General features: G+C 33.3%; 1 protein-coding gene across 19 annotated transcripts in view; it reads right to left on the bottom strand.

Moving 5' to 3' along the window:
* The window catches only part of ANKRD17 (ankyrin repeat domain 17), a 250,560-nt gene that overhangs the window by 189,022 nt on the left and 34,190 nt on the right, over positions 1-27,348 (bottom strand). The gene's annotated exons all lie outside the window — the stretch shown is intronic.

Below are 27,348 nucleotides of genomic sequence, written 5' to 3'. Positions count from 1 at the left end.
ATAAAATAATTTTTCTTGAGTATATAAATGTAGTGAATTACACTGATTGATTAGCAAATGTTAAATCAACTTTGCATTCCTAGAATGTACACCATTTGTTCATGATGTATAATCTTGTTTATATATTGCTAGATTCTGTTTGCTAATATTTTGTTAGGATTTTACATCTAGGTTCATTGCATATTGGTCTATAATTTTCTTTTCTTATAATATCTTTGCTTGGGTTTTGGTATTAGGGTAATAATGCAGGTCTTATGAGTTGGGAAGTGACTCCTCATCATCTATTTTCTGGAAAAGTTTCTGCAGAATTTGAATTATGTCTTCCTTTAATGTTTCATATAATTCACAGATGAAGCCATTCAGATGTGGAGTTTTCTTTGCTGGAGGGTTTTTAATTAGAAATACTATTTCTCTGTTAGATATAATATTATTCTGGTTATTTATTTATCTTGAGTGAAATTTGATATTCTGTGTTTTTCACAGAATTGTTCATTTCATCTAAGTTAAATTAGCTGGCAAAGTAATTCATAATACTCCCTTATTAACCTTTTAATGTATATGGCTGGGATAGCTTGTCTTTTCTCTCTCTTTCTCTCAATCACTTTTAATGATTCTTTCAAAGAACCTACTTCCAACTTTCAGTTTTATTTTCTATTTCATTAATTTCTAGTTATGTTTATTTATTTTTGTTAATTTATATTCTACTGTTATGTTTATTACTGCTTGCATTCTGCCTGCTTTGGTTTAATTTGCTCTTCTTTATCCAATTTCTTTTTTTTTTTAATTTATTTTTAATTAATTAATTATTTATTTCTGGTTGCATTGGGTCTTCATTGCTGCGTGCGGACTTTCTCTAGTTGCATCGAGTGGGGGCTGTTCTTTGCTGTGGTGTGTGGGCTTCTCACTGTGATGTCTTCTCTTGTTTCGGAGCATGGGCTCCAAGCGCGTGGGTTTCAGTAGTTATGGCATGTGGGCTCAGTAGTTGTGGCTCGCAGGCTCTAGAGAACAGGCTCAGTAGTTGTGGTGCATTGGCTTCGTTGCTCCATGGCATGTGGGATCTTCCCAGACCAGGGCTCGAACCCATGTCTCCTGCATTGGCAGGTGGATTCTTAATCACTGCGCCACCAGGGAAGTCCTTCAATTTCTTAATGTAGAGCTTGAGGTCACTGACTTTACTCTTTTTTAATATAAGCATTTAGTGTTATAAATTTCCCTCTAAGCACTGCTTTAGTTGCATACCACAAATTCTGATATATTTCATTCAATTCAAAATATTTTCTAATTTTCCATGTGGCTTCCTCTTTGACTTATGTATTATTTTTAAGGTATGTTATTTAATTTCTAGATATTTGGGGGTTTTCCAGAGATCTTTCCATTTTTTATTTTTAGTGTAATTCCATTAGTCAGAGAACACAGAATCTTTTAATCAAAGTCAAAATATTTTTGAAGTTTTATAGGAATTTTAAATAAAGTTAATGGAATGATAATTGACAGAAAGTCATACTGTACCAAAGCTGTATGCTTAAAAATGATAAAAATGATAAAATTTTACTACTCAATAAACATCAAATATGAGAAGGTTAAAAGTCAATTAAAAAGAAAGATTTCTAGTATCAATATTTCTTTTATATTTAACAACAAAAAAAAATGAATGCTCCATTCTAAGAATCCTAAATTTTTGAAGGTGGAAAGGATCTTAAACATCACCTAATCAATGATAACCTATTCTCATGGTTATACATTGAACATTTACACCTTTTTCTAACTCTGAAGTTTTACATTTTAATATCTAGCCTCTATAATTCTATCATTTTGTTCTTATCTATTAAATCTTATTTAACCGCATTCTAGGATCCTAAACCTTTCCTCTTTCGTTCAGTCTATCTGTTCCCTTCTGGATCATTTCTTTCCCGACCAATTCACAAATAAATGTGCCCACCATCTCAAGTATTTTATAATCATGCCCTTCTGAGCTTCTCTTCCTTGACTAACTCATTTAAATACTAATATGTCCCCTTCGTTTCATCTTGAGTCTTTTTGTCTAAGTTATGTTTAAGTTAGGTAAGTTAACAAGGTAACGTCATCCATAAACACGTTTTAACTGATAATTTAAAATACCAGTTTCCACTGATAATTTTCAAATATTTCTCTCTCCCAAATAGACTTCTCTGCTGAGCTTCAGTTCTATTTTATCTAAACTGTTTGATATCTCTTCCTGGATGTGCTATAGACACCTCAATTAAACATATCTTAAATTGATATCTTTCTGTACTCTTTTCCCCATCTCCAAGAAAAGAAAGCTCTTCTTCCTCCTGTATTTCTTCTCAGAGGAACGTACAGAGCCTTGCCTTTACTATCTTCACTGTCTCACTGGCTCCACTGCTCAGAGATAATACTCTGCAATGGACAGCAACAGAGGAGGGGATAGACTATCATCCAAATAAATGATTGAACCCTATCTAAATTATATATGTTTTAGGTTTTATATATATATAAATAAATAATATATATATAAAACCTAAAACTTAATCAAGCACAAATAATTAAAAGTCAGATTTCTAAGTATTCCAATTCCTTTTAAAATGTAAATAAGATTTATGACTCTTTTGTTAAAAACTGGCCAATGGCTCCCATTTCACTTAAAGCAATGCCAAAGTCTTTACAATGTCCCAAGGTAGGAAAAATTATTATATTTCAGTGACTTATGTAACCAAAGCTCTAAGAACACAATAGGTACTCAATAAAATAATTGCTGAATGAATAATTTCCAATATTTGGGTAAGATCTAAAAAAAAGAATATTCTTGGCATATCAAACAATGGTGAGCAGCAGCAACATTAGGACACTAGATACTTGCTCACTTAAATTCATAAGTATTTATGTACCATATTTGATACATTTCAGTAATAACTGGAACAGGTCACTGCTACCTATCATAAAAAATACTTTTCTTTATCCATTAATTTTACTTTATTTGAGTTGAGGTAGTATTTAAAAGGAGGTACATTTTTTATGCCATGTGATAAGAATAAAGACACTACTGCTCGCTTGTGACTTTCACTAAATTTTTAAATCCTGAAACTAGAAAAAATGGTAACCCTTTTCGTAGGTGAGGCTTTAGAACATTTGTATTATCAATCTCAATGAACTTACAAAAGGATACTTTTTAATTTTAAAATTAATTGTATTTTGCATAGAAATGAGTCCTAAAAATCTGAATTTATATATAGAAGCCAAATAGACTATACAACCAAATAAAGGGTAAAGCAATGCTTACCCTCCTCCACCCACACCAAAAAATGCTTCAGAAAACAGGCAATCACCTTGTCATGCTTCCTGGTTTGGGGAAGACACATTAGTCCAAAACAGTGCAAGACTAAGATATAAATATATACAAAATTCACATGATAATTTTTTTAAGGCAAAGAAATATAACAAGGTTAAAAATTTATTCCCAGTCTTCAATTCTAAATGCTGGATGGATGTTATTATAAAGAAACCTTTCAAAGAGCACATTTTAAACTACTTAGTAAATGATTTCACTGTAGCAATCAAGAATGGATAGCTACAGAGAGGAAAAATGAAAACCCCAACTGTCTTAAGCTATAAAGAATAGGTGTTTGTGGCTTTAGATACAATCATTATAGACAGCTGTGAAAGTACTTTATCTCACTAATCTTAAACTGAAAGAAAGATGTATTTTGGCAAGCTGTGCTAATGACCCAAAACACTGTGTTAAAGACATGTATGTCAAGGTATATGGGAAGAATAATGAATAAAATTAATTCATAAAATTTTAGCATGGACAAGAATCAATATTTTTCAAAATTACTTCATAAACTAAGTAGACATTTAAGTAGATCCTCTATATCCTAAAGTTTATACTTAAGTAGCTATTATCAAGTAACTAGATTCCTTGCTTAGCACCGACCTCAAGAACCATTTCAAAGGACTGAAATACAGTAAGAGCTCTCCCTAACTAAGTTTGTGAGTATTTTTTGGCATGACCTGATAAAAGGGTCACAAAATTAGTCAAATGGCCCCTGGAAATTATACTGCCCTTTGCAAGCTGTCATTAAATAACTCTTACTCTGGAATAATTTTACTAGACATACATAAAATCACAATCATGAAAATACACGCCTGGGAAAAAAACCTCAAACTTTGTCCTATCTTGGTTTCCCCAGTGAAATCTTACTTTTTAAATTCACTGATTTTGTTGTCTGCTGGCAGACAAGAAGTAGCAGGCATGCAGTCTGCATCACATAGTGTTTCCACAAAAGTTTTGTTTCCATCCTAGGAATACGACTATTTTGCAGTGAGTTAACGCAAATATGAAATTTAAATATCTTAAATTGCAAAGATTAAAAACTAATTATCGTTTACATTATTAAAAGAAACTTCATGGCCGATTCAACTCAGTAGATTTTCTTAGCTAATTAATTTGGATGTGAGTCTTAATAATGGGATCAGTAACTCCTGGTTGGTAGGATCTCTGTCTTTACTAATCTATTTCTACCATAGCACTTCACACATCAAATGTCACAGACATAGCATATTTTATTTACTACATTTAAAACGTTTGAAAGAAAGTAATACATTCAATTTTCAGAAAGAGCTTTGTAAGCATTCTCTAACTAAAATGTTCTATTTGTCTGCTGGTTATCAAGAACTCAGGATGCATTCTGAATAGCACCCTTTTAGCCTCCAACTCCCCACCAAACACTCTAAACTGAGAAGCTCTGAAATAGTTGTTAGCTCTTGTGTTGCTAATATATCCTACCCACAGTAAGAAGGGTTCTTGTGGTAGAAGGTGGAAAAGCAGTTATTATGCAAATACCACTGAAGTCTTATATTCCTATAGTCATATAGTAAATACCATTTACATTATGGAAATCAAGGTTTATGCAATGTTTATGGCATAGACAATTGTGTTATATAACACAATAAATGCATCCTGATGAACCTCACATTCTGCAAAATAGCACATTAAAAATAATATGACTTAGGGAAAAAATAGGACTGGGGACATTCCACTCAAAACTTAAGCAACTCTAATCAGAACACCACAAATAAAGAAATATGTCTTAACTTTTAAAAGAAAAGAGAACCCTGCTACAGCACTTTCAAGAAAGAACATTTAGCCAAACTAAGCCAAGACAAAGAAACTCAGGTGAATGAGAATCACATTAAATATATTATTTACTCTTTGACTTGGGGTATTCAAGTGTGTTAGTATACTTTACATTCAGCTCCTATTATCCCGTGGTACAAAACCTAAAAATATTGGGAAAAACCATGTATGAACCAAAGTACCCTCAGACTTATACTACTGCCATCATTCACCTTAGATATCCATATGTATAATCTAAATCAACACATTTTTGAAATTACCCCAGGAAAACAAATATAGACTAGAATTGTCCCAAGCAAACTGAAACATGGTCCCTGCATCTACTTAATAATTGTACATGAGCATTCATTTGCTTTAAATAAACATTCAATGGAGCAGAACAGTTTTACTAAAATATCACTGACTTTGATCCATTACATAGAGTCATGATAATAAAGTAATATAAATTATTATTTAATTAGCAATAAAATATTTAAGTCTATACACCGAACTCCTTAAATTACCCAAATACATCATTTACTTTAGTTTCTCTTTGCAAATGAAAATCCCATTTGTTGCATTGCAAATATACACCCAACAAATTAACTGAATAGCTATGGGCACTATGTTCCATTTGATAAAACGTTAGATTATTCAAGAATATGTCTACTTGACACTCAAAAGCTCAAGACTTCCTAAGATATGTGGCTAAGTTGTCTATAAGATATGCTGGCAAAATGGCTTTGAAATATATGCATATGCGAAATCTCATCCCAAATCCATATTTTTGTAAAAGAAAAAAGACAATTTGAATGTTGAAAGGCACATGATTTATAATTAATAACTTCAGACGTAATTCCTTAGTATAAATAGTCTAATACCGGAGAAAGAAAAAAAAATTAAGGTAATTTACTTTAGCATACTACAGCTTCATCCCAAATCACAAAGGAGATTAAACCAAAATTATAAAATTCCTTTCACTGGACATCCGGCCCCCACCACATATCCCCCAACAAAATCAAAGCCATCCTTTCCCAAAATGATACCCAAATACATTCTCCAATGAATTACATAATAAATGAGATGAGTCAGGAACAAAACAAATTACAAAGTTTTAAAACTGTGAAGGTAAAATATACTAGCTAAGGAAGGTGACCTAAAACTTACATAAAAATATATATAAGAATTTGAAGAGTTTGATATCAAAAATCTTAACAAACTCTTACTTCCTGTGAGTAAATCCAAGAGAAAGTAGCTATAGTACATTCTAAAAATTCCCCATTCTCTTCCCAACACACCTCCTTCTATTCATGGCTCCATTTGCCTCAAATTATGGCAACAGGACATCAGCAATTATACCACAGCTATAGAAATTATTTCCACACTTGCCCCGGGGGCCCTTCCCCTGTAGGTCGCAAAAAAATGTAGCCTGCCTCTGCAGGTGCCCATGCATGTTGGTAGGGCAGGAAGAGGAGGGGTAGAAAGAGAGGGAGACAAGCAAAGTGGGAGGGAAAAAAAGGGGGGGGGGGAATCCAGCAGGACAAAGAAATAGGCTCCCAGGCACTTTTCAGCAAGAAGTCATCTATTTACCTGAAGAAAACACTTTCTCAATTTTCCATTACCTTATATAAATATCCTCATTAATGCTACCTCTTCTAATCCCCTTCGAAACATTAACTGTAGAGGCATACCCCAGAAATTTACAATTACAGTTCCCTCTGCCTAGAATTCACTAAGATTTTCAAATACCTAGTTTCTTCTGAACATTCAGGTTTCTATTTAAATTTGTCATTCCTTAGAGCAGTACTTTTTGACCCTATGAACCCTCCTCCTCTCTGTCATGGTCTACCCCCATCACCTTGACTTCATTTTTTAATAGTATTAATGATAATATTAAATTGTATTATTTATTTTCTAGTCAAATTATATACTGTCAGTCTTTTCAACTAAAATATAAGTCCCAAGAAAGTAGGAACTTCATCTGTCTTTTTCACTGCTGTAGCCAAAGCAGTACACCTAGGAGGCAGTCAATAAGTATTTGTTGAATGACTATTATATCATTAAAGATATTTAACTTTGACAAGTCCTTTACTTTGAGACCCTGAAATATGTCTCTATGCTTTTCATATTTTTTCATTGCCTTAAAAAAATTTCTGACAACAGAGTATATCCATGAAGTCTATCTTTTTCACCTAGAGGAGTATTATTGTAATGAAAACTCATACAGTTAGTATATATCCTTTTTTGAAGCTAGAAAAACATTAAACACTAAAAATGTTCTTGTGCTAACAGAGATTTACTTATATATATATATATATATTTTTTTTTTTGATGTGGACCATTTTTAAAGTCTTTATTGAATTTGTTATAATATTGCTTCTGTTTTATGTTTTGGTTTTTTGGCCCTGAGGCATGTGGGATCTTAGCTCCCTAACCAGGGATCGAACCCGCACCCCCTGCATTTGGAAGGTAAAGTCTTAACCACTGGACTGCCAGGGAAGTCCCTACTTATATTTTTAACCCATCATGAATTTCAGAATCCTAAAAAAGAACACAGAAGAGCTTTTGTCTCTTGTCTGCAATGATTACAGAACAAAATAGGTTTATACTATAAAATAAAATAAAGACAGGAGGAACATTTTTGTCCAGATTATTTAAATATTGAAAAAGTCTATCATAATAGACTACAGAATCTCCCCACCTGAATTTTTTTAGAAAGTGCCAGCCAATTCAAAGGTCTGCTTCCATTCAGCATTTAATAAAGAAGCAACTTTACTTCCTTGATGCTATGGACTAAAATGCTTGTGTCCCTTACAAAATCATATGTTGAAATCTACCTCACAATGTAATGGTATTAAGAGGTGAGGCCTTTGGGAAGTAATCAGGATTATATGTCATGAGAATGGAGCCCTCATGAATGGGATTAGTGCCCTTTTAAAAGTCATAAGAGAACTTGCTTCCTCTTTTTGCTCTCCACCACATGAGTACAAGAAATCGGCTGTCTGCAACCTGGAAGAGGGTCCTCACTAGAACCTGACACCACACTGGAACCCTGAGATCTCAGACTTCCAGCCTCCAGAACTATGAGATGTAAATTTCTGCTGTTGACAAACCACTCAGTCTATGGTACTTTGTTATAGCAGCCTGAATTGGCTAAGATATTTGGAGAGTTTGGGGGCATATCACTTCATATTTTCTTTATCCACACTCTTAGAGCAGTGGTTCTCAACTTTAGCTGTACACTAGAATTAACAGACAAAGTACTAATGCCTGGGCCACATCCTCAGATATTCTGATTTAATCATTCGGGGGTATGGCTTGGGCATAAGAATTTTGAAAAGCTCTCTAGGTAATACAAATGCAAGACTAAGGTTAAACCACTGCTTAAAAGATAAAGATTAATAATTCCATCATGAAAGTAGTTTACTATATGAAGACAAAAATAACTTCCCTTAATTGAAAGGCATTTAGTCATTCTAACTGCCATTAGCTTTTGTTTACATTCAAAAACAGCCAAACATTTTATAAATCACATAAAAGACATCAGAACCTTTCTTTCTCATGCTTTCTCTCCATTCACAGGTGGGCAGGGTCAGATTGTCTCCCTGTGAGCTGAACAAAGGCACTTTAGTTTAACATTCAGGCAGAGGGGCAGGGTTCTCTGAGGCAGGCCATTATGTATGATTATAATAACGAAAGCAATGAAAAGCAAAGGTTAAAGTAAAAGAAACAGATCCAACACAGAGTCAGATTTTGCTCTTCCCTGTTACACTCTCAGGAAAGCAGGTTGGTGCCCTGGGAGGTGTGCTGAGGGTGAAGCTCAGTTATTAAACAAACACATCAAAATACCTCTAATGTACTCAGCACTATGCTAGGCACTGATGAATAAAACTGGATCACAGTAGTCTTGTAATCAGGCATCCACCTCTACCTTTCAGATGCCCCCACCTCAACCAACACCATGATCACTCTCTCCTTTCCATCAGGGGTTGGACTGTAACAGGAATACAACTGTAATGCCAAATGATTACCTTTGGGGAACTAGTGTTCAAGTTTAACTACAGGTCTGTTGAATGTCAAGCTCTGTTTTTACTCAAGGATTACTCATAGGATTTAGTCAATCCTAGTAAAAAAGAAATTGATTCTGTAAAGAACAGGTATCTTGGAATACAAAATGACCTCACTAATTAAACATCTGTTTAAATGGTGCTAGGGTAAAAAGTTAAGATTCTTATCTCATCACATCATGTATCACAATATAAAATAAATTCTACTAAGACTGGATTAAAAACCATATAGACTAATATTATCTGATCTCCAGAAGAGGAAAGATTTTTTAAATATAAAATAAGAGAAATTATTCACAAAGAAAAAGATACACTTACATAAAAATTTTGCAAAAAAAAAAAAACCATACCAAAAAAATGTAAATAACTCAGAAAAAAATCATCACATTTGACAAAGATTCACATCAATACATAAAGGTTCTCTCAAAAAATAAAGCCACATTTCCTTAGCAAAATGGCCAAAGGACATTTAAAAAATGTTTTTCCAGTAGAAAAACTAAAAATAACCCAGATATCCAACAATATAAATGCACAGTAAGTTATATTCTCAGGCTAGAATATTATGCAATCACCAAAAGAATTATTTTCAAGAAAAAGTAATAAAATAGAATAAAGCTCAAGGCATATATATTAAAAGGACATAAAATTCTAAAGTCTAGTAAAAATAAACCAGATGTGAGCAAAAAGACAGATACAAATATTAAAATACTTATGTTTTTCCTTTATGCTTCAAAATCTTTACACTAAATACGTATTAATGTAATTAACAAAAAAGTTTCAAAATCCATATCCCTTGATCTAGAAATGTACAATAAGTTTTCCGAAATCTAAAGGAAAACACAGGAAAATACTCATTGCAGTATTATTTATAATAGCAAAAGAAGAAATAAAAGTAAATTTGACATATTTATTTAAATTGATACTCCCAGCAAATATTTAAGGACACAGCAAAATATAAATAATGTGTGAGGGGAAAAAGATAATCAAGACATATAATATTTTTAAATAATATGGTCCCAATTTGTTAAAAAGGTGCATATATCTGTATTTGCATAAAGAATGGACTGAAAGGAAACATACCAAAATATAACATTGTTCATTTTAACTTTCTTTGAACCATTTTATAATTTCCAAGTTTTCTATAAGATTTTATAATTAATAAAGTTTTCCACCTCATTCCTAAAGACCTGACAATAGAGTGTTTGCCGTTAGTAATAACCTGAAACAGTTTATTTTAAATTGCTTCAAAATGTATTTACTTTTCTAAACATAGGCAGCTGAGAGCAATTTTTAGAATTTTTCACTAAGTATGTTTAGGCCTCCTTAAAATGTACTATGAAACATAAGCATATTAGATGCTGGTATATAAACACAGTACGCTATCAACAGTTAACATTGGCAGTCGATTGTGTCAGAAGTATGTGCAGTGTCAGAAGTATGTGCAATGGAACTGCTCGACACTGAGTAAATATTGCATGTATAAGATATGAAATGACTTTACAACTAAACAGATGAGGGCTAGAAAGACTATAAGATGTGGCACTCTATTAGCCATGAAAGATATTTCATTGCAAATTTGCCACAACTTAGTCTATTTCAGTATAATTCTCTCCACAACCCAGAAGTTTAAATATAGTGACTATATGGTTTACAGTTACAACAAAATAACTGGCACTTGACTAAGCTTCCCATCTCTTTTCAGACAATGGACAACAGGTAAACAGGGGTATGATAACTGAAAAGAAAGAAGTGAACACTACTACTTCTCCATCTTTCTGCTATATCCAGCAGTATTTGAGGAAAACAAAGCTGAGAACTGAAGTCCTATTTAGTTCAGGAGACAAAGACCAGAGGTTGGAGAAGCTGAGAAAGCTAAAATTTGTAAGGCAGAAAACTGGAGAGAAGAACCGGGAACAGAACCACTACAGAACTATAATCTAACAACCACAGGGGCTCCCACAGGGCTGGGATACAAAAGATTCAACCAGCCAGAGGAGAGAGATTTCACTGAACACTTGGGGTACTCGGTAGAGAATCCAGAAAGGTCACACATACGAATGAGTAGGGCTTCTCTAACTTTAGAGCACAGAATACTAGATAAGAATGCTTCAAAACAAGCCTCAAAAGAACGAAGCTTATTTGCAAGTAACCTGCTAGCCAAAATTAACGTCAATACTTTTTAAAGGACAATAATATTTAGACATTTGAATGTTATATCACACTGTCCAACACCAAATAAAAATTACTAGACTTGCAAAGAAGCAAGAAAGTATGTCTTGTAACTGGGGGAAAAAAAACAGATAAACAGAAACAGACCTTAAAATGACAGGCATAGAATTAGCGAACAAGACTCTTAAGCTCTTTAAAATATTCTCAAAGACACAAAGAAAAATGTGAACATATTGAAGACAGAAATAAAAAATATAAAAGATCAAACAGAATTTCCATAGCTGAAAAACACAGTATTTGTTACTGAAAATTAACTGAATCACACTGCAGAATAAAGGACCAATGAACCTGAGACAGAGCAATAGAAACTATCCAAACTAAAGCTCAAAGAGAAAAAGACTGAAAAAATGTACAGAGGCAATGCTACCTTTAGCAGGATGTAACAGTGTGTAATTCCCAGGAAGAGAGAGGAAGAGGACAGAAAAAAAAATGCTTGAAGAAATACTGCTGAGAAATTCTTGAAATGAGAAAAATATAAACTCACAAATTCAATAGGCTCAACAAATTTCAAGCAGGATGAACTCAACAAATTTCAAGCAGGATAAACACAAAGCAAACTGCACCAAGGCATGTAACAATAAACCCACTGAAAATCAATAATAAAGGAAAAAATCTTACAACAGCTAGAACGCTACATGCAGTGAAAATATACTTCAAACCTAAGGGGAAATAGATATTTACAGACAAAATCTTAGAAAGTTTGTTGCCAGCAGACCTGCACCATAAGAAACATGAAGGAAAATTATTCAAGTGGATGTAAATTATTCAAGTAGATACCCAATAAAACTGAATTCGTGCAAAGTAATGAAGAACACCAGAAGTGATATAAAAATGGGTATCTTTTCCTCATTAAAAAAAAATCTTTAAATAATAGTAATCTATTCTGGAGATTCACAACATATGTAGAAATAAAATATATGGCAATAATTCCACAAGAGACACAGGAGAGAAATAAAATCAACTGGTGTAAGGTTCCTAACATTATGTGTTAAGTGGTATATTATTATGTGAAGGCAGCTATGGGTTAAAATATGTATATTGCAAACCCTAAAACAACCACCTAAAAATAATAAAAAGAGGTATTAAGGCAACAGAGGTAATAAAATGGAATACTAAAAATACTCAATCTAATAAAATGCATTAACAATGGAAAAAGGGGCAATAACAAATGGGACAAATAGAAAATAATTAGCAAGATGGTAGACTCAAACATAAAATATTGATAATTACATTAAGTAAAAATGGACCAAATACATTGACTAAAAGGCAAAATTGACAGTCTGGATAAAAAGGCAAGAGATAACTATATGCTGTCTATAAGAAACACACCTTAAATATAAAGACAGAGAGAGGTTAAAAGAATGGAGAAAGATATACCAACAAAGTAGAATCTAGACAAAACAAGGGATACTAACAAAGATAAAGAGGGACATTTAATTACATAAAAGGATCAATTTAGCAACAAGACATAATAATCCTAAATGTTTATGTACCTCATAACCGACCTCCAAAATATAATGGAGCAAAAACTGACAGATCAGAAAGAAAACACGAGACTCTCCATAATTATAGTTGAAAATTTCAAAACTCATCTCTTAGTAGTTGGTAGACAAGTAGACAGAAAATCAGTCAGGATATAAAAGACTTGAACATTATTAATTAACATAATCTAATTGACATTTATGGTACACTCACCCCAACAACTGCAGAGAATATATTCTTTTTAGGTATGCATGGAATATTTACCAAAATGAACCATATTTTGGACCATAAAACAAGTTTCAATACATTTAAAAGAATTGAAATCAGAGTACAGTATATTCTCTGACCACACGTAATTGGAAACCTACAACACCCCAACATTTTAGAAATAAAATAAAACACTTTTAAATAATCCACAGAACCTTTCTCAAAAATAGTTCCTCATCTGAACCACAGATGACCAAAAATGACTTGAATGACTATTTTCTCAATTCTCCCAAGGATGTTATATAAACAGTATCATTATACAGGCACAGGAGAAAAGAGATGTCTTAAGCATTAAAGCGTAATTCTCCCATGAAACCCCAGCTGAGAAAGGCAGAATGAGTCAAAGAGGAAATCACAAGGAAAATTATAAAACATTTAGAACTAAGTAATAATGAAAACACAACACATAAAAATGTGTGGTATAACCAGTGCATGAAAAGGAAATTTATAGCTTTTGATACTCACAGTAGAAAAGAAGAAACATTAAAAATGCAAATTATCAATATCAGGATTGAAAGAGGGAAGATTATTACAGATCTTACCGTCATTTAAAGAGTACAAGACTATTATGAACAACTCTATGTCAATTAATTCAACAACTTAGATTGAAATAGACAAATTCCTTACAATACTTAGAACTATCAAAACTGACAATGAAAAGCTAAATAGCTATATTTCTATCAAAGAAACTGAAATTTTCATTAAAAATTTTCCCACAAATAAAACACAAGGTATAGATGGCTTCACTGGTCAATTCAATCATTCAAACAAGCTTTCAGGAAATAGAAGAGAAAGATATACTTCCAATTACTTTATGAGGTTAACATTTCTCTAATACAAAAATGGTCAAAGGTTTTTTAAGAAAAGAAAACTAAAGACCACAATGCCTTGTGAAGAACATTAATCTTTAATAACATACTAGTAAACCAAAGCCAGCCATATCCCAAAGGGGTCATACATCATGACCAAATGAAGTTTATCCCAAGAATACAAAGTTGGCTTAAAATCCAAGAGTCAATTAATATAATTCACACAATAACAGAATAAAAGAGGAAAATCATAGGATCATCTTAATAAAAACAGATAGAACACCCGACAATTCAATATCTTTTGAACCTAGGCGCCAAGTTCAGCTCTCACTAACCCACCTTAGAGGTGCTCACAGTACATGTTTTGAGTACAGTTGACCCTTGAACAACACAGGGCAGGGGTGGGGGGGGGCACCGTTAGCGGCGCTGACTCCCATGTAACTGAAAGTCAGAAGCCTTACAGTAAGCCCTCTGTATCCACAGTTCTGCATCTGAGAACCAACTGTTCAACTGCTTGCGGATCACGTAGTATCAATACTTTAGTATGGAATTATTGAAAAAAAATCTATGTATAAGTGGACCTGCCCAGTTCAAGCCTGTGTTGTTCAAGGGTCAACTGTATTATAGTTACATTTTAACATGCTCTTTTTTGTCTCCATTGATTCTTTTTTTTATTTCATATGTATTTTTGTAAGCCACATAAGTAACTTGGAACAAAGTAGAGAGTTATCAACAAATGTAAAATACCTTATTCAGTGAAATAAACTGAAATGCTTCAACTAAAAAAAAAAAAAAAAATTATTGTTTTTGATAATAAAAATTCCTAGCAAACTAGGGATAGAAGGGAACATCTCAACCAGATAAGGGAATCAAAAAAAGAGTATAGATAACATCATACTTAATTAGGAAAAACTGAACTTTTCCCCCTAAGATCAGGAACAAGGCAGTGTTGTCCACAGATCACCAATTCTATTCAGCATTTTATTGGAGGTCCTACCTAGGGCAATAAAGGAAGAAATAAAAAATTAAAGGCATAAAAATAGGGGAGAAAAAACTGACTTAATTTGCAGTGGTGACCATGTATGTAGAAAATCCTACCATCAAACAAACAAACAAACAATCCTGGTAGAACTAGTGAATTTAGCAAGCCAGTAGGATACAAGGTCAATATACAAATGTCCATTGCATTTCTATATATAAGCAACAAGCAACTGCCAAATAAAATATAAAGAATTACCATTCACAATAATTTAAAAAAACATAAAACACTTAGGGGATAAAGGACATTAGAATATGCTACCCCAAAATATACCATTTTGGCATAAGGATTATTTTGACTGAAGGCAACTGAGAGGCAGATGCAGAGAAGGAACTCTATGCCCTACCCCTTTCTGCCTAAAAGTAGTACACAAATTTCCCCTTTGTGAAGTATACCCTCCTGCCCTCTCCCAAACCAGGAAGAGGAGAAAGACTCAATCACTGGAGATGACTCTTTTCACTGGTGATGGCTCCCACTTAAGTCTGCATAAGAAACTTCAATAAATAATCCTTATCTACCAATTAGTTTTCCCATATAGCTACCTTCCTACAATTTACCACCCTAGAAGCCCAAATTCTTTTTCCTTTGTCTAGTCAGGACACAATTTATCACCCTTTGTTAAAATGGCATATAAGCTCCCAAGCCTAACTGCTTCTTTGGGTTTTCACTTCTTTTCCATGAGGCCCCACCATGTGCATGTGTAATAAATCTTCTCTCCTGCTAATCTGCTATCAGTTTAATTTGCAGGTCTCAGTCACTGAATCTAAGAGGGTAGAGAAGTTTTTCCTCCCCTAAAGGGACAAATTTAACAGAACATTTGCAAGGCCTGAACAGTGAAAACTACACAAAAGTTCTGAGATAATTAAAGAAAATGTAAATAAATGGCCATCATGTGGGCCAACATTATGTGAGCTATACAAAATACATTTCTAAATCTGATATAGCCAAGAAACCACGAGTTTGCAACCTCTGCTCCAGATGTTCTAAATTTTATCCTTGAAACAAACCAGACCACCAGAAAACTGAGTACTCAGGCTACAGTACTATTTTTTTTTAACCCAACTGAATTTTAACAGAAAACTCTTCGCTTACATTCTGTAGAAACAATATAAAGCTTGTTTACTTTTGGAATGATGAACTTATTTATTACAACAAGCAGTTCCTCCAATACAGGGGCCCAAAGAAAAAAATTTTTTGAGACCTAAATTGCACGACATATATTAGTTATCCAGATCATGTAGTATGCTTATGGAGTTTATGAATAACACAAACCTCAAAACTCATCAAGTTTCTAATTTGGCTCTGGTTGCTAGTTAATTCAATCTAAGCCTAGTAATTATATATTGTATATGCATTTTTTTTTTTAATTTTTATTTATTTATTTATTTATTTATTTATGGCTGTGTTGGGTCTTCGTTTCTGTGCGAGGGCTTTCTCTAGTTGTGGCAAGTGGGGGCCACTCTTCTTCACGGTGCGTGGGCCTCTCATTATCGCGGCCTCTCTTGTTGCGGAGCACAGGCTCCAGACGCGCAGGCTCAGTAATTCTGGCTCACGGGCCTAGTTGCTCCGTGGCATGTGGGATCTTCCCAGACCAGGGCTCGAACCCGTGTCCCCTGCATTGACAGGCAGATTCTCAACCACTGCGCCACCAGGGAAGCCCCTGTATATGCATTTCTGTGTACTACTTTTACCTCTGGTCTTCATTTACTAATTCTGCCTTTTGTATTTTTATTTTTTATAATATATACTTTTATAAGCTACTTCAAATTCTTTTGTGGGATGAAATATCTTTTACATAAATACAGAAGTAATTTTTTTAATTTAAAAAGAGCCAAGGTATCCATATTAAAGAATTTAACATTTACCAAGGACATTACAGAGACATTAAAATATTTTAAATGTACACAGTCTCGCATTACTTTTTAAGAGCAGAAAAGGGTAGGAGATAATCAACTTGAAAGGAAAGCTAAAGAGAGAAAACCCTAGGGAAGGAGTAGGACTTTGAATAATGAATAGATGTTGAAGAGGGTAGCAGGTAAACAATGTAAGCACTAACAGAATATTAGAATACAATGTAAAGGCAAACAATTCAGATTAAATATGGTAAAGATAAAGTTGGGTGGGTATAAGAATGTCAAATAAAAGATAGTTCAGGTGCAAAACTAAGCTTGGATTTGGTTCTTAAATGTGAAGTAACAAAGAAAAACAGGTTATAAAGCTTTTGAAATACATGAGAGATACACACCATCACCTCAAACTTTTTGTTTAGAAGTTACTGAAGCCACTGTCTTAAGAGTTCTAGTTAAGACTTTTATATCTAGAAGGGATCTTAGAGAAACTATATGGTACAATTTAACTTTAGAGATTAAGAAGCACGAGAATAAAAAAAAACTTATTTCAAGTAATATACGAAGACTCTAAGTCTTAGAACTCCAACCTACTGATCACCTGGGTTGATTTGAGTAATGTGATTAACTTTTAGTTCTTCCTCATTCCATGTATATACCTAACCGAAGCTAAGAGTTCAAAGAATTTCCCAAGAGAAAAAGATAGGAGGGTAATTCCTTCATTGTATAACTCAAATTAAAATGAGAAACAAGCATTTACTGTGTTCAAGATACAATGCTAAGTCATGGAAGACACCAAGAATAAAACTATTCACAGAAAATCATATAATAACACTATAAGCTCAAGACAATGAAAAAGGAAGCCTATTAAATATACTCTAGAAATACTTAAAAATTAATGTCAACATAATTCCGCATTCTCACTTACCTATCACACTTTATAAAAGACATATTCTTTGTAATTCATAAAATATTTACAAAATGATGATCCACCTGACAAGATTTTTTTCAAATGACATTTATAGGGCTTAATCTTAATATTTTGGTTTTTTAAATAAAGTTTCATAGAAGAAAGCAGTTTTCCATCTACTATTATCTCCATTTACTTTATTTCATAGATAAAACCAAGAAAATCAGGAAAAAGAAACTGAGAAAGATATTTTGGGAAGATAACAAATACTGTACAAATGTGACAAAATAATAAAAAGGAAAACTTTCCAATGTCTGTGAACGCTTAAACACCAGCACAAGTTTTTGGAAAATCTTAACCAGTATTTCCTTATGGAACATAAGAATTTAGAAACTGTATTTCTCAAACTTGCTTAAACAGTTCATACAAATATATGTTGATCTTTTCATGATGACAGGGCATAAATTACAAATGTAGAACATGTGACAAAGACTAGGGAAATGGCAACAGGACAAATTCAAGGTTAGAACCAGTTAAGGATAAACACTAGTTAGACAAATGAGAAGGTCAACAAATGAGAAGGTCTGTAATCAAGGAGTTAGGCTGGTCACAATAGTCAAACATCAAGTAGAAGAGCAGAATCTAGACAATCTGTAGCAGGAATAAGAAATCAAAATAAAGTGGGCAGCAGGTATCAAAACTCAGAGAAAGAGGCTAAATGATAAAAGGTCTGAGACTAAAGAAGGAATTCAGAGAGCAGAAAACACCAACAAGCAGTTTAACACTGGCTCAACATTGCTCCTCATCTCAACAGTCCCTTGGAATTTGGAGGTTGGGAGAAGAGTTGCAGCACTTAAGAAGTGTAAAGACAGAGATGTGCAGATGTAACTGACCATCTTTTCCTATGGGACCACATGATTTCAGTGCCAATTTCAAAATTAAATTGTGGCAAAAACACAGTACATATAAATACAAGAGGAAAGTATGAAGTAGATTTTAAATGACTTAATTTGCTACTATGCAAAGGAATCTGAAACAGCTTAGTCTTTGGATAACCAAGATATATATTATCTTAATCTCATTTTTCATTTTCATAGACAATATAAAATAGAACTAGTCTCAAAAAAAGAACTTCTGTGACTGGATGAAAACCAGCTGGCACCTGTGACAGAATATAGAAAAGAAGCCTAAAACCTTCAAAAAGAAAAATATTCAAATTTGACAAATACTTCATATACTTGTTTCCACTTGCTAAGATAGGAATATTCAAATAGTTATAATTTATAAAGTCCTTTCCTAATCATTTAGAACTGTAACATATGACATTTGATGAAATTTATAACCCATTTAAGTTTTTAATTACCCTTACCAAAATCAAAAGTGTTACTTACGGAATATTATTCCTCAAGCAAAACCACTTTCTACTTATGTCTAGCTTCTTTCACTCAATATTTCACTCGGGAATCCTCAAAATCCTTTTTCATAAATTCTGAATGACTAATCTAGGGCTTATAATTGTAAAGCAGTATTTAAATTTTTTTCCACAAAACTTTTCCCATGTCTTAAATCTGCTACATTGTAGTTGAAGGAAAAAGAAACCTAGAGAGTGACAAAAGAGATTAGAGAAGTTGGGACTATGTGATAAATTAAGAAATTTGATAAAATGGTAAAAGAAAACATTTTAATCAAATAGACTTAAATCTAAATCTTAGTTTTATGCCATTACTGACTGTAAACTTGGGCAATATACTAAACCAGCGGTTATTCAGGTATGGTCCACAGGATCAATGGGGATCCTCAAGACTCTTTCAGAGGGTCTCTGAAGTTAAAACTATTTTTATAATACAGTACTAAAATGTTATTTGCCTGTTTCACTGTGTTGACACTTGTACTGATGATACAAAAGTAATGGTGGGTAAAACTGCTGGTCCCTTTACATGAATCATGGCCATATCACGAATCATCATATTCTTCTGTCATGCACTCATAATTAAATGAAAGAAAAAGAAAAAAAAAAGGTGAGTTTCCATTATGAAGTAGTAAAAAGTACTAATTTTAAAATTTTCAACCTTGGGTGTATTACTTTTTAATATTCTGTGTAACAAAATGGGAAACATTTCTGCTGCATACCAAGGTACTGTAGTTGTCTCAAGAAGACACTTATATAAATGTGAGCTAAACCAATAGTTTTTTTCACGAACACCAATATCATTTCAAGGAAAACAACTCACTTTCTTTGTCATCAGTGATAAAATCAAGCTTTCAAGTGTACATTAGAATTTTGGAAAACTTATATCTGTCACTGAATGTGACAGCTTCCCACTTTTTTACTTTTCTAAGGAGAACAGTGGTGATATTAGCAAATGTTATTATTGCAGAATAAAATGCAGCAATATTTGGAAGTCAGTAAATCAGTATTTTCCAATTGCCAATGTATGGTGCTACAATATCATGCACCAAAAGATCTATTCAAAATGCACAAAAAACCAGTGGGTTTTAATTGAACAAAGTTCAGAAAATTCATTATTAATGTTTCAGATTCCACACTGCAACTGATCTCCAGGAAACCCCCATTTGAGTAGTTTTAGGAGTGGTATCAAAGAAGAATATCCACAATTATCAAAAGGGTTATTAAAATATCCTTCCCCTTTTTTTACCCTCATATAAACGTAAGACATTTTCTTCTTAGACTTCCTCCAAAATAATGTATTGCAACAGACTGAATATAAAAGCAGATATATGAGCCCAGTTATCTTCTATTAAGCCAGACTTAAAAGATATTTGTAAAAATGTAAAATAAGGCCATTCTTCTCAGTTGTTTTTCTTTTGGATAACAGTTATTTTTTTATAAAATTATGTTAACATGTAATGACACAATCTCTCTGTATAATAACTTAAATTTTCAACAAATTGTAACTAATGTGGTCAATTTCTATTGCCACCATAAAATTATGTGGGCATCCTATGTACCTATCTATCAACATATAGCCAGTTAGTTAGAAGCGTGATTCCATCCAAGACCAATATTAATGGCCAATATTAATCTAACCACTCATTAAACCAAAAGTTATCTCACATACATTTACAAACACCTCATGAAAAACCTTTGTCTTGGCAAATCTGGAAGCTATGTATTAAAACCAAACCAACGATTAAGCAGGACTCTGATACTCAGCAAGTTTGTAGTGATCAAGTCATTTCACGTCAGACTGAGTACTTCAGTAAAGGGTCAGAACAGGGCCCCTAATAATTCAGAACCAGGAAAGTGCCAATGTTGCTACATGTATATGCAGGTAATACATGATGTAGACTTTTCCTAATGCATGCTTCACAGCATCCTACACATTAACCACTGGACTATGTTGGATTAATGTGGGACCAGTGGCATTTGGATGACCCTGCCTTTACTCTCATGTGAGAGTAATAACAGATTAATTCACATACCTCTAGTTATACTATCTTTTTGCAAGCTGTTTGAAGTCTTTATACTCCACTAAAATATCAGTCTTCTTTAGAGGGATTATTAACTAACATAAGTGTATCTCTTAGTCATCTTCTACTACTCCTATATGCATTCTCCCAAAGTTGATGTGTGAAAGCAATGTTGCAACTTCTGCTCCTCTGTTCAAGATAGACTCAACTTTCAAATAAGAGTATTCATAAAACATAATATAGCAGGGACATGAATGTGTGTATGCAGAGTATATGTAAGCATATATGTAAGTGTGTTGCATGAACATACACATATATACATAAGAGTATTCATAAAGCATAAAGTAGCATGAACATGGATGTGTGTATACAGAGTATATGTAAGCATATATGTGAGTGTGTTGCATGAACATACACATATATACATACACATTATGTATAACAACATACTGATTGAATTGGTAATAGAAAAATCTTTACAGATAAAAAGATGAAAATGGGATCTAGGGGACTTTCTAGACAGCCTGACATTCATAAATATGCATAACAATTAGATAAGCACAAAAAAGATAACGTAAAGGTGCTTAAAGAAAAATATTTGTGTACTAAAAATTTCAGAATGCTAAAAACATGGGTTTCAAACTATTCAGATGAACAAATGAAGTAAAATACTAGTATTCAAATACAAATCTATACACATCCTGAATCCAAGAATGTTTAAATACCAATCACAGACATTCTATCTTCCGAATTTTTACTTTTATGAAGCAAAGTTAGCTGGACTAATAAGCTCATTGAATTTCAAGTGCCTAGCATGTTAAAGATGCACAACACTGGAGCGAAATTATATAAGATTCAATCTGCCCAAAATGTCTAATCTTCTTTTTTTTTTTTTAATTGATTTATTTATTTATTGGCTGCGTTGGGTCTTCGTTGCTGCATGCGGGCTTTCTCTAGTTGCGGTGAGCGGGGGCTACTCTTAGTTGCGGTGCGCGGGCTTCTCATTGCGGTGGCTTCTCTTGTTGCGGAGCACAGGCTCTAGGCGCGTGGGCTTCAGTAGTTGTGGCACAAGGGCTCAGTAGTTATGGCTCCCGGGCTCTAGAGCACAGGCTCAGTAGTTGTGGCGCACGGGCTTAGTTGCTCCGCAGCATGTGGGATCTTCCCGGACCAGGGCTCAAACCCATGTTCCATGCATTGGCAGGCAGATTCTTAACCACTGCGCCACCAAGGAAGTCCCCTAAAATGTCTAATCCTTCCAAAGCCTCTTAATGAATGGAAAATGTTACTTACAGTAATTCAAATAATTTACATATTTAGCTAAACTCTTCTGTCTCCAGATCAAATTATATTTATGTCCTAAGAGTAACTCCAACTCTTCCTAGTGAAAAATGTCACCAGTATTATACTAACTATATAGATACAGAACTTTAGAAACCCATGGAAGACTTACTGATAAAATATATAAATGATGTGCATTACATAAGCCAATTTATTTTACAGACTAAAAAGAAATATAGGAAGTAACTGTCAAAAGAGTCTACTTCACAGAGATTTCATATCATTACTAAAAGTAATTTTTATGATAAATAGCAAATGGACTTACCCTGTTTAGATGAAAATACACTATTTACCACTAGTCCATAATGGTGACAAATCAAAAGGAAACAATAGTGTCCCTGTGACTCTTTCAAGCTTATTTTATTAAAAACCCTCTGATGTCAAGATAAATACAGAGCAAGAAATGGTTCCATAATAAACCTACTTAATATGTTTAAATCTGACCCTTAATTTAGTTACACCCTGAAGAGTTCAGCCAAATCCTCAACCACTGAATCTCTAAGGAACAACGACAGAGATTTAAGGCTTTTAGATTATGTATTACAACCCGTCAAATCAAGTACAGATGAAGCTAGAAACTGGCTCTAGCTGACAAAGGAACAAGATCGGGCATGAGAGTTATTATACTTAACACTGTAAATATTTTTATTTTCAAAAACTTGCTACTTTTTTAAAGCAAAAATATATCAAATGCTATAACCTGAAGAAAGTATTTTGAATTTGATTAAAATTAAAAGATTTGTGAAAATTTCTCATTTCTAAAGCAATTCTTATAGAAAAACTACTAAACATGGTTCAAATAGAAACAATGAAACCAGAATATATAGTAATCAAGTTTCTGAAATGACCTCTCATATGTTTTATATTTTCATATTTAAAAAGCTTTTGTATAAACCTCAGGTTTATATACACAGCACTTGGTCACACAAATTTGGAATATACCCTTCCAAAAAAAAAGTTCGGAGGACTTTTTCTTCTTACTGATCTTTCTGAGTACTAAGATTCATTATTAATTATTATATATGACTTAGAGGAAGAACATCAAAATTCTAAAATTATAATCATGTCTCAGCAAAACTAACATAAGCAATACAAAAAAAGAGATATTTAAGAAGCCCCCCAGCCCTTTTCCATCATCTGTATTTGGCTGTTTTCCTGAGTATTAGTTAAGGTGGGCAAAAGGAACAGAAACACTTTGACTACTTTGGTTTGGAGAAGAAAATTACTGACTGGATTATTTGCATAATTAAAATAACCAAGTTATTCTATTAAATCCATTACCTTGGATAGCTGAGAAGCAATGATATAAGTTGAAATCAAGCTTTTCCAGTTTTACTATAAGTTTTAGAAACTTGCAGTATTTTACTCAAGATTTTGAAGATCATCTAAAAATTTAGGTTAAATACACAGGGGTATATATAATAAGCAATCACAATTTAAAAGGTAAACCATAGCATTATGAGAATTAATCGGCACTAATTCACTGATGATATTTTGTTTTCTTTTTATTAAGACTTAAATAAAAGCACCTTTTAAAAATGTATGATTCATGCAGAAAATTATAAGATACTGATGAAAGAAATTAAAGATGATACAAATAGATGGAGAGATATACCATATTCTTGGATTGGAAGAATCAACATTGTGAAAATGACTCTACTACCCAAAGCAATCTACAGATTCAATGCAATCCCTATCAAACTACCACTGGCATTTTTCACAGAACTAGAACAAAAAATTTCACAATTTGTATGGAAACACAAAAGACCCCGAATAGCCAAAGCAATCTTGAGAGCAAAAAATGGAGCTGGAGGAATCAGGCTCCCTGACATCAGACTATACTACAAAGCTACAGTAATCAAGACAGTATGGTACTGGCACAAAAACAGAAATATAGATCAATGGTACAGGATAGAAAGCCCAGAAATAAACCCATGTACATATGGTCACCGTATCTTTGATAAAGGAGGCAAGCATATACAGTGGAGAAAAGACAGCCTCTTCAATAAGTGGTGCTGGGAAAACTGAACAGGTACATGTAAAAGAAAGAAATTAGAACACTCCCTAACACCATACACAAAAATAAACTCAAAATGGATTAAAGACCTAAATGTAAGGCCAGACACTATCAAACTCTTAGAGGAAAACATAGGCAGAACACTCTATGACATAAATCACAGCAAGATCCTTCTTGACCCAGCTCCTAGAGAAATGGAAATAAAAACAAAAACAAATGGGACCTAATGAAACTTAAAAGCTTTTGCACAGCAAAGGAAACCATAAACAAGACCAAAAGACAACCCTCAGAATGGGAGAAAATATTTGCAAATGAAGCAACTGACAAAGGATTAATCTCCAAGATTTACAAGCAGCTCATGCAGCTCAATAACAAAAAAACAAACAACCCAATCCAAAAATGGGCAGAAGACCTAAATAGACATTTCTCCAAAGAAGATATACAGATTGCCAACAAACACATGAAAGAATGCTCAACATCATTAATCATTAGAGAAATTCAAATCAAAACTACAATGAGATATCTCACACCGGTCAGAATGGCCATCATCAAAAAATCTAGAAACAATAAATGCTGGAGAGGGGGTGGAGAAAAGGGAACACTCTTGCACTGTTGGTGGGAATGTAAATTGATACAGCCACTATGGAGAACAGTATGGAGGTTCCTTATAAAACTAAAAATAGAACTACCATACGACCCAGCAATCCCACTACTGGGCATATACCCTGAGAAAACCATAATTCAAAAAGAGTCATGTACCAAAATGTTCACTGCAGCTCTATTTACAACAGCCAGGACATGGAAGCAACCTAAGTGTCCATCATTGGATGAATGGATAAAGAAGATGTGGCACAAATATACAATGGAATATTACTCAGCCATAAAAAGAAACGAAATTGAGTTATTTGTAGTGAGGTGGATGGAGTTAGAGTCTGTCATACACAGTGAAGTCAGAAAGAGAAAAACAAATACAGTATGCTAACACATATATATGGAATCTAAGAGAAAAAAAAAAAAAGGTCATGAAGAACCTAGTGGTAAGACGGGAATAAAGACATAGACCTACTAGAAAATGGACTTGAGGATATGGGGAGCGGGAAGGGTAAGCTGTGACAAAGTGAGAGAGTGGCATGGACATATATACACTACCAAACGTAAAATAGATAGCTAGTGGGAAGCAGCCGCATAGCACAGGAAGATGAGCTCGGTGCTTAGTGGCCACCTAGAGGGGTGGGATAGGGAGGGTGGGAGGGAGGGAGATGCAAGAGGGAAGAGATATGGGAACATATGTATATGTATAACTGATTCACTTTGTTATAAAGCAGAAACTAACACACCATTGTAAGACAATTATATTCCAATAAAGATGTTAAAAAAAAAAAAGTATGATTCAAAAGACCAAGTTACATTCAAAGAAGAAAAAAAAATAACAGGAATTCAATGTTTAATGTAAATAATCAGAAATCTATATAAAATTCCAGATAAACAGTCATAAAGATGAAAATTATGGTGACAAACTTCAAATATTAGAAGTTTGTTTGGCTCAGTATTAGATACAATAATAAAATTGTCACTGTGGCATATAGATGAACTTCATTATTCATTATTAGACATTTACACAAGGAGCTAACCCGTTAAAAAAATTTTTCTAGAAAGCTCACTGTATAAAATATATCTATTCACTTGCAATATGAGGTACTTTAGAAAATGGTATATTTAGCTTCAGAGTTAGCAAGTCTATTCTTTTTAAACTTTTATTTTTAGCATTAGGTCATTATGAGTACTTTTAATTTTGGAAAAGAATATTTTATTACTAGTTGGAAAATTTTCACTTCTAGTCTGCCAGTAATTGCCAAATAGTTAAATAAAATAATATTAAATAAAGAGAAAACTCACTTAGTATGGTTTAATGCAACAGGTGTATAGGAACCAAATTAAGAGAAACTGAAAATTAGGACAAACAATCAAAATTACAGAGGTAAAATAACCTCTGTAACTAACTAGTAACTATGAACAAATTAGGCAACATAAAATCTTTACATGATGTTAAACACTTTTGTGTTTTAGTGGGAATAATGAAAAGCCAATTTTTAAGATAGTATTAGAAAAACCTATACTTAAGGCATAAAACTATGCCCAAGTGGGTTTTCCCCAGAAAATAAGACTTCTAAAATCCATCATATGCTGAAATTTTAAATGACCAAAGAAAATGTCATATAAATTTACTGAAATCTATAAGGTACGCTTCTTTTAAAATCCAAAGCAAAATTTTTAAAAAGCAAATAAAAATGTCCCACTAGAACTTTATAATTAGACTTGTTTAATCTGAACCACTAATAGTCATGTGACCACTGCTAATTATTGAAGTTCCCTGATGAAAGTATATATCACTATTTATAAGATTCACCATACCACTTCTAAGGAAACTCACTAGTTCTATCAAAATATAAAAAAGAAAAAGAAAGGAAAAGAATGGAAATTAACCAGAGAATTCAACTCAGACAATAGCTCTTAGGGCAGGGGTAAAGAGTATGTTGGCAGGTGTCTGCAAGGAGCTAGATAATACAATGGAATCAGTTTTCACTCTGCAGAACAACCATGAGACTTGCTGCAATGTCAGCTCCAAGCATACACTGAGGGACTCCAGAAAATGCTCATTGATCATGCAGCACTTTATAATGCGCATAGGCTTTTTTCTCCTGTTAACCCCGCCTAGCTTCCCTTTGCAGCTTATTCTCCCAAGCCCTCTCCCCCTAACAAATTCTCTTCCTGAAGATAGTAAAATATTTAATGAATTA

The sequence above is a fragment of the Balaenoptera borealis genome (genome assembly GCF_965194805.1).
Source record: "Balaenoptera borealis genome assembly, chromosome: 4".
Classification (NCBI taxonomy): domain Eukaryota; kingdom Metazoa; phylum Chordata; class Mammalia; order Artiodactyla; family Balaenopteridae; genus Balaenoptera; species Balaenoptera borealis.
This window is presented reverse-complemented; position numbering and strand designations above follow the sequence as displayed.